The 8,512-nt window shown below is 38.6% G+C and overlaps 1 non-coding gene across 1 annotated transcript; it reads left to right on the forward strand.

Moving 5' to 3' along the window:
* The first annotated feature begins 8,168 nt into the window (after window positions 1–8,168).
* Window positions 8,169–8,275, forward strand: LOC121032554 (U6 spliceosomal RNA). The gene has a single exon (XR_005791364.1). It is a non-coding gene; the product is annotated as a U6 spliceosomal RNA (small nuclear RNA).
* The last annotated feature ends 237 nt before the right edge of the window (window positions 8,276–8,512 follow it).

Raw genomic sequence — 8,512 nt, forward strand, 5'->3', positions numbered from 1 at the left:
GGATGACAGAAGTGGTACCCTAGGTCATTCCATTGACATTCACTAACTGCTGGTCTTTTTACATTTAATAGATACATGAACATTTATAACACCTCCAAAGTGCCAACACTTTGACTGACTTCTCTTGCCCTGAGATTTGGATTCTCCTCTTTGTGCTCTTCTCTATTGTCCACCATGGACACTACATCCTACAAGCTCTATTGGTATATGGCTTCCAGCTAAATTCAGCCAATGGGAAGCACTATCAGGAGATCAGAGGCAAGGAAGAGAGATAAGTTAGCTTCAACACAGCCTATATACCCAGGCAAATGGCGATTATTCCTGTGCTTTAGAGTGCCCCACTCTGGCCACTTCCAATTCTCTAATGGTGAGGTGGCTGTGGAACCAACAAGACGTTCCCACAGACAGCCTACACTCTCTCCCTTTCTAGATCAAGCCCTGAGTATGTAGGACTCCGGAATTCCTTGCTCTAATGGCCCCAAGTCCACTTCCAGGGCCTGTGTGAACCTCTTCCCTTAGTCTATCTTCTGAATGGCAGACTCTGTGTACATTCCTAGATCATACAGGTGACAACTGGAGCCAATTTGAAGGATGTGGACAGAGCCTGGATATACAAGCTATATGTCCTCCTGTGAGTATGAAGCCCCCTCACATTGTGGAACAAATTCAAGGGTAAGAAGAGAAAGGAGTAAGCCACAAGCCGGGGTCAGGAGTCAGAGGTCAGCTCTCTCCACACCACCATTCTGCATGAAACTCCCAGGAATCTGAGAATTCAAATTTGAACCTAATAGTCTAAGTCCATACAAAGTACACCTGAAAATGTAGAAGCATATGATATATTTTACAGAACAGTTTGTTAGTTTGATTTTTAACTTTTAAATATTTAGATTTAACTTTTAAATATTTAACTTTTAAATATTAGTATGTGAGTGTCCACTTGTACTTGTGCCCTGGGACCCACAAACATTCTGGCTCACCCTGAACAGTACATTTCTTCTGTGTTCACTACTTGGTGCTAGCAATGGCTGCATCTCTCTATGACTGCAGCTTCTCTCAGAGGACACCTGCTTGACAGCTCCAGCTCTCATGGGCTCCTGAACACTATTTCCTCTCTTGATCTTTTCAGGTGTTGTGTAATGATAGTTTCTCAGTGCTACTAGTCTCTGAGTATCTCACTATCCATTCTTGATTCTCTTAACTCTATGTGTCTATAAAAAGTCTCTTAGTTAGAGTCTCTTCAGCTGAACCCTCTGAATGAACTTGTGTTCCCCAATAGGACCTTGGTGGATACACCTGGCACCATGTTGGTGAAGTATGTGAGCCACCTCATAGTGTAAGACATAATGAAAAAGAACATCAGATGGAAGGAGGAATGTCCTAAAAGAAATAATGACATGAAAGTTATTATCTTTGAAAAATAAATATTTTGTTCTTCCTCCCCGAGGAAGGACTATTATACTTTTTGATGAACATACTCTTTGATCCATTAAGTCTAGGTGTCAATCCCAAAGAAACAACTTGTTCCCAAAGAAACAACTCTTTTTTTTAACATACGCATGCAGGTTTTATTTTATTTTATTGTGATTTTTTAATATAATGTATTGTCAAGTTAGCTAACATACAGTGTGTACAGTATGCCCTTGGTTTGGGGGGTAGATTCCCATGGTTCATCACTTACATACAATAACAGTGCTCATCCCAACAAGTGCTATCCTTAATGCCCACACTCATTTTCCCCTCTCCCCTATCCCCCATCAACCCTCAGTTTGCTCTCTGTATTTAAGAGTCTCTTATGGTTTGCCCTCATCCCTCTCTGTCTGTAACTATTTTTCCCCTTCCCTTCCCCCATAGTCTTCTGTTAAGTTTCTCAATTTCCACATATTAGTGAAAACATATGATATCTGTCTTTCTCTGACTGACTTATTTCACTTAACATAATACACTCCAGTTCCATGCATCCACATTGCGGCAAATGGCATGATTGCATTCTTTCTCAATGCCAAGTAGTATTCCATTGTGTATATAAACCACATTTTCTTTATCCATTCATCAGTTGATGGACATTTAGGTTCTTTCCATAATCTGGCTATTGTTGAAAGAGCTGCCATAAACATTGGGGTACATGTACCCTTATACAAAGGATACAGGAGCATAAATTCCTAGTAGTGCTATTGCTGGGGTCGCAGGGAAGTTCTATTTTTAATTTTTTGAGGAACCTCCACACTGTTTTCCACAGCAGCTGTACCAGTTTGCAGTGCAAGAGGGTTGCCATTTCTCTACATCCTCACCAGCAACTGTACTTTCCTGAGTTGTTCATTTTAGCCACTCTAACTGGTGTGAGGTGGTATTTTGATTTGTATTTCCCTGATGGTGAGTGATGTTGAGCATGTTTTCATGTGTCTGTTGGCCATCTGGATGTCTTCTTTGGAAAAGTGTCTATTCATGTCTTTTGCCCATTTCTTCACTGGATTACTTGTTTTTTGGGTGTTGAGTTTGGTAAGTTCTTTATAGATTTTGGATATTAACCCTTTATCTGATATGTCATTTGCAAATATCTTTTCCCATTCCTTGGCTGCCTTTTAGTTTTGTTGATTATTTCCTTGGCAGTGCAGCTTTTTATCTTGATGAGGTCCCAATAGTTCATTTTTGCTTTTAATTCCCTTGCCTTTGGAGATGTGTCAAGCAAGAAACTGCTGCAGCTGAGGTCAAAGAGGTTGTTGCCTGTTCTCTCCTCTAGGATTTTGATGGTTTCCTGTCTCACATTTAGGTCTTTCATCCATTTTGAGTTTACTCTTGTTTATGGTGTAAGAAATCAATGTGATACATCACATTAATAAAAGAAAGGATAAGAACCATATGATTCTGTCAATAGATGCAGAAAAAGCATTTGATAAATACAGCATCCTTTCTTAATAAAAACTCTAAAGAAAGTTGTAATAGAAGGAACACACCTAAGCATCATAAAAGCCATATATGAAAAGCCCACAGCTAATATTATCCTCACTGGGGAAAAACTGAGAGCTTTCCTGCTGAGATCAGGAACACAACAGGGACTGTTGTTCAAACAACAACTGTTGTTTAAAACAGTATTGGAAGTTCTAGCATCAGCAAGAAGACAACAAAATGAAATAAAGGGCATCAAAATTGGCAAAGAAGTCAAACATTCACTTTCATATGTAGACATAATACTCTACACGCAAAACCCAAAAGACTCAACCAAAAGGCTGCTAGAACTGGTACATGAATTCAGCACAGTTGCAGGGTACAAAATCAATGTACAGAAATCAGTTGCATTACTATACACTAATAATGAAACAACAGAAAGATAAATCAAGAAACTGATCCCATTTACAATTGCACCAAGAACCATAAAATACCTAGGAACAAACCTAACCAAAGAGGTAAAAGATCTGTATGCTGAAAACTATAGAAAATTTATGAAGGAAATTGAAGAAGACACAAAGAAATTGAAGAAACAACTCTTAATAAGACTTTAAACACAATAACAGCTAACATTTACTGGGTACTTGCTGTGTGTCTGGCATTGTTCTAGGTATTAGCTCAGTTAAACCTCACAATAATATTATGAGGTGGTCACTGTTGTTACTTCCATTTTACACATGAGGAAAGGAGGGCAAGTTGTTTCAGTGACTTGGTCAGGAATGTTAGTGAGTTTAGAGCCAGGATTTGAACCCCTGCACTTCAGTTCTATCCATCTCTGCTGCTTCATTATGATAGCTGATTATATATGAACCACTGCTAAACACTTTATAGGCATTATCTTTTTTAGTCCTAATGAAGTAGGCACTATTATACTCATTTTACAGAGAGGAGACTAAGGTATGGATAAGAATATAATTGCCCAAAAGCAAACTTATAATAACGACAGGTTAATTCAAACCCAAGTCATCTTAGCCAAAGCACATACCCTCACATACTGACATTTTGTCATAACTTAGTTACAAACAATATCAAATATGGAAAACATTCTCAGTGTTAAAAGTTTAAAATCATTTAAAATGCTTACTTAATGTTTAGGACTTGTAAATGGCTAATTAGAACTTTAAGTAAATGGATATAATATTGAAAACACACTGTTAATCCTCTGTGGGGAAAAAAAAGAAGGAAATAAAAAATCTAATCCTTGGGAAAACTAAATATTGGAATAAATATACCAATGATATCGTGTGTCTCTAGTAAAAGTATACTTGATTTTTTTCTTCTTTTCATTTTTGCTTTTTCTAACTATCTACATTAAGTACAGAGTATATCAAGAGGAATTTCAAATTATAATTAAGTATGTTATTTTATTAATAAAATAGTAAACTTGGCTCAATGATTCCTAGGTTTAAAGGACTGATATATCTTATGTTTATTCACCCATTATGAAATCTAAATAACTATACTGTTCACCTAATTCTTTGTGATAAAAATTGTATTTATAATGTCAGAATATATGTCATTCATTAATTTTTTCAGAATTAAATCCAGAGAGTTAATCCATGGCAATAAATTCATGGGGAGCAGGAAAGCAGGAAGATTAGGAAAATGTCTATTTAAAAATTGATAGAGAAAAGAAAAGGCTGAGAGTCTCACTCAGCTTGATCTCTCTCGTACTACAGAGAATATAGTAACTTTCTTTTCTCTGATAGCTCCTCAGAAAATGCAGATGGCAAAATCCTAAACAAGACACATTGCGACAGTTTCTGGAGCCTTCCAGCCCACTCTGGATCTTCATATGCCCATCATATCGCTTTCTGGGGAGTTTGGCTGGGAAGGCATTATAATGCCAAGAAAGATAAGCCAGAGTCCTCACCTGAAACCAGCCTTACCTGAGTCTGCCATGGATTGGGCAGATTACAAGAACTGGGTCTATATCTGCACTTCCCTGGACCAGTGTAGTAGGCAGAATAATGACATTCCAAAGATATTCGTGCCCTAATCTCTAAACCTATGAACTCTAAGGTAATATGGTTGCATTGTTTTTAGCCACTAAATTTGTGGCATTTGTTATAGCATCAATAAGAAACTAACACAATCAACTGGATAAGAACCTGGAATATTCATATTGTAGTAATACTCTGAAGGAAACTGTGTGCCAAGGAGGATGTGAACACATGTTCTGTTTTGACTATATAAGTAACTACTTTGGGAAAGAAAGTAAAGCATGCTACTCTCCAGCTTAGCCAGCAGATGATAAAATAAACAATTAGTATGATCCAACTTGGTAGCAAGCTTCAAAATATGGTAGTAAGTTTAAAAAGTTGAAAGAAGACACATCTAATAAGCCTATGTATATAAGCTCAACTAATCTTTGGAATAGGACTAAGAATACCAAATGGAGAAAAGATAGTGTCAATAAATGGTGTGAGAAAACTGGATATCCACATGCAAAAGAATGAAATTGGAACTATATCTCACACCATACACAAAATCAACTCAAATAGATTAAAGACTTAGATATAAGACCTAAAACTGGAAAACTCCTAGAAGTAACCATAAGGGTAAAGCTTCCTACTACAGGGGAAAAGTTTCTGGTCTGAGCAATAATTTTTTGGGTATGACAACAAAAGTACATGCAACAAAAGCAAAAACTAAGTGATACTACATCAAACTAAAAATTCTGCACAGCAGAAGAAACAAACAAAATGAAAAGCGACCTGCAGAATGGCAAAGTATTTGCAAACCATACATTTGACAAGAGGTTAAAACCCAAAATATATAAAGAACTTCTACAACTCAAAAAAAAATTTTTAATTTTTACCAAAGTTTATTGGTGAATGCTGAGTGGCTATGCTAGTTTAGTTTCATAATTAGCATAAAGAGAAACAAAAAACAGGACATCTGGGTGGCTTAATCAGTTGAGCGTCTGACTTGGCTCAAGTCATGATCTCGCAGTTGGTGAGATGGAGCCCCACATTGGTCTCACTGCTGCCAGTCTGAGAGCACAGAGCCTGCTTCAGATTCTCTGTCCTTCCTCTCTGCCCTTCCACTGTTTGCACTTTCCCAAAAAAATAAATAAATAAAATTTTAAAAAGGAAAGAAAAAAAAAGAAAAACAAAACATGCCCATAATCTAATCTTGTCCAGCTACTATGACCAGTGAAAAGAAGATGACAGAATTAGGTAAGGCAAAAGTGGTTTGCTCTTTCTCCAAAAAAGTTGTAGAGTGAGTCATCTGGAGAATAAGTGTAGATTACATATTTATAGGTGAATTTGAAGAGCAGAATTTCATAATTCACCTTTCCAAAGTACATAATACTTTTAAAGAAAACATTAAAAAATAGCACCCATCTCATAGCATTTAAGTTGTCAAAAGTTTATTTGGACAAAATGTTTGACTGGGTTGTTTGAAACCTGAAACAAATTTGTTCATCTAAACATTGCTACAAATGGTAGTAGGGCTATAATATACCTGCCCCTATGTCTTTGTTGGTCTCTCCAGAAGTAAATCCTGAGACAAGGATTCCAGTGCAGGTAGCTCATTTGGGTAATGAAGGGAACATTGACAGGGAAAAGTGAAACAAGGAAGGGAAGTATTCCAACAAAAGGTACATTGTCAAGCCAGCTACCACTGTGGGTAATGAGATAATCCCTCTGGAGAACCCCAGAGTAGCCAAGTAGACATCCCAGAGTTATCCCACTATATGATCGAGGAAGCTGGAATATTGACGCCCCAACTGTCATCTGTCTATAGTTGAGGGCTTCTGGTGAGTGCAGAGGTCATTAACTATAGAACTTCCGGCCTGGAAGAATAAAGAATGGGCAGGCAAAGCTGGTTTCCCAGTCAAGAAAAAAAAAAATTGGGAAATAAATGTGGATGTTGGCAGTTATGCTGAAGGGAAAAAAAGGAGGAAATATGGAGACAATATGGACAAGAAACCAATGATCTCCATTACATTATACTCATACCACCTCCAAGAATTCTGTGAGAAAATATCTGGGCTTAGGGGAACAATTAGAGGAGAGGCTAACAAAAAAAGAAAAGGAATATAAAGAGGACATTTCAATAAATTAGTTCTCTTCATCTGCATGAGTAAATTAATCTCTCTGTGTCCCTCACCCCACAGGGCTTAACTCCCCTACTACTAGTTGTTAATGCAATGTTTCTGTCTACTTTTCAGAGGATAAAATTATTCACTCCATGAAAATATATGATCTTCCATTGAGTGCCTAAGTAGATTGATGTGGCCATGACACAAGGACATCTGTAGGAAATGGTGAGGAAAAGGAATATAACAACAATAACAGTAATAATAATGATGGGCTCAAACTGAACAGCAGGTGTCCTGATTTGCCAATTTTGAATCCTGTGTTGTGGACTGAGAGAAACATCAAAGCTGTTCAAACATGGAAATGAAATGAACTGTCTTTTTTTTTTAATTTTTTAATATTTATCTATTTTGAGAGAGAGAAAGAGAGTACAAGCAGGGGAGGGGCAGAGAGAGAGGGAGACACAGATCCAAAGCAGGTTCCAGGCTCTGAGCTGTCAGCACAGAGCCTGACACAGGGCTTGAACCCGTGGACCACAAGATCATGACCTGAGATGAAGTCAGAGGCTTAACTGACTGAACCACCCAGGTGCCCCTAAAAAGTCTTTAAGATGAAACTCCTTCCACAGTTGGAAACAGGGAGAGAGAATGAGTTGTGCTAAAAGAGCTGCACCCCATCAGAGATGAGGAAGGCATAAAGCCCAACTCCTAGGTGCACCTGCTGGAGTGGAACTATGAACTGCCCTGCTCTGGCCTCTCTTGGACCTGGGAACTGTGCCCTGAGACTCAGCTGCTTGAGGCTCACAGAGCCCAACCATAAACAAGAAAGGGAAAGATCTATGAAGAAACTAGGTAGGAGCCAAGAAGATTGATTCCTGCTGTAACTGCGCAGCCCTCTATGCCTGAGATCTCATCACACTTTCCCCCATCTCTCATTTCTGGAAAATCAGAAGAGGCTCTGCCCCTAAAACCCATGATTGACAACACTCAGCAGAGGCCCAGTGAGTGGCTTCCTTCATACAGCCACCATACCCCATGTTACTTTGATAGACTTTCCCTTGGGCAGCTGGCAGGTGCTCCAAGTAGTTTGGAAATTGACTAGACCTCTTGTCATCCCTGAGAAGTTTGTGGCTGGAAAAAGGTAATATTTTCTACTCTACTGGAATACAAAGGCAGAGTGCTCACTTCGGCAGCACATATACTAAAATTGGAACGATACAGAGAAGATTAGCATGGCTCCTGAGCAAGGATGACACGCAAATTTGTGAAGCGTTCCATATTTTTGCTAATTGGAATACAAAGGCAGAAGGCATCAGGGTCTCCAGAGAAAGCAGGCCCCATGGGAAGAAAAGAACTAGCACAGAACAGTCTCCTGATACCATTCTTCTTCTAGAAGTAGAAAGGTGATTCTCATGGAGTAGGGCTCACTCCCTGGAGGCTCTGCTTATAATCCCTCCAACCCCTGGCAAACACCAAGAGATCATCCTATTTCTACACTTTCACTCCTTGATGGTTTTGTGG

The sequence above is a fragment of the Herpailurus yagouaroundi genome, unplaced genomic scaffold, assembly GCF_014898765.1.
Source record: "Herpailurus yagouaroundi ecotype Mexico unplaced genomic scaffold, PumYag 141, whole genome shotgun sequence".
Classification (NCBI taxonomy): domain Eukaryota; kingdom Metazoa; phylum Chordata; class Mammalia; order Carnivora; family Felidae; genus Herpailurus; species Herpailurus yagouaroundi.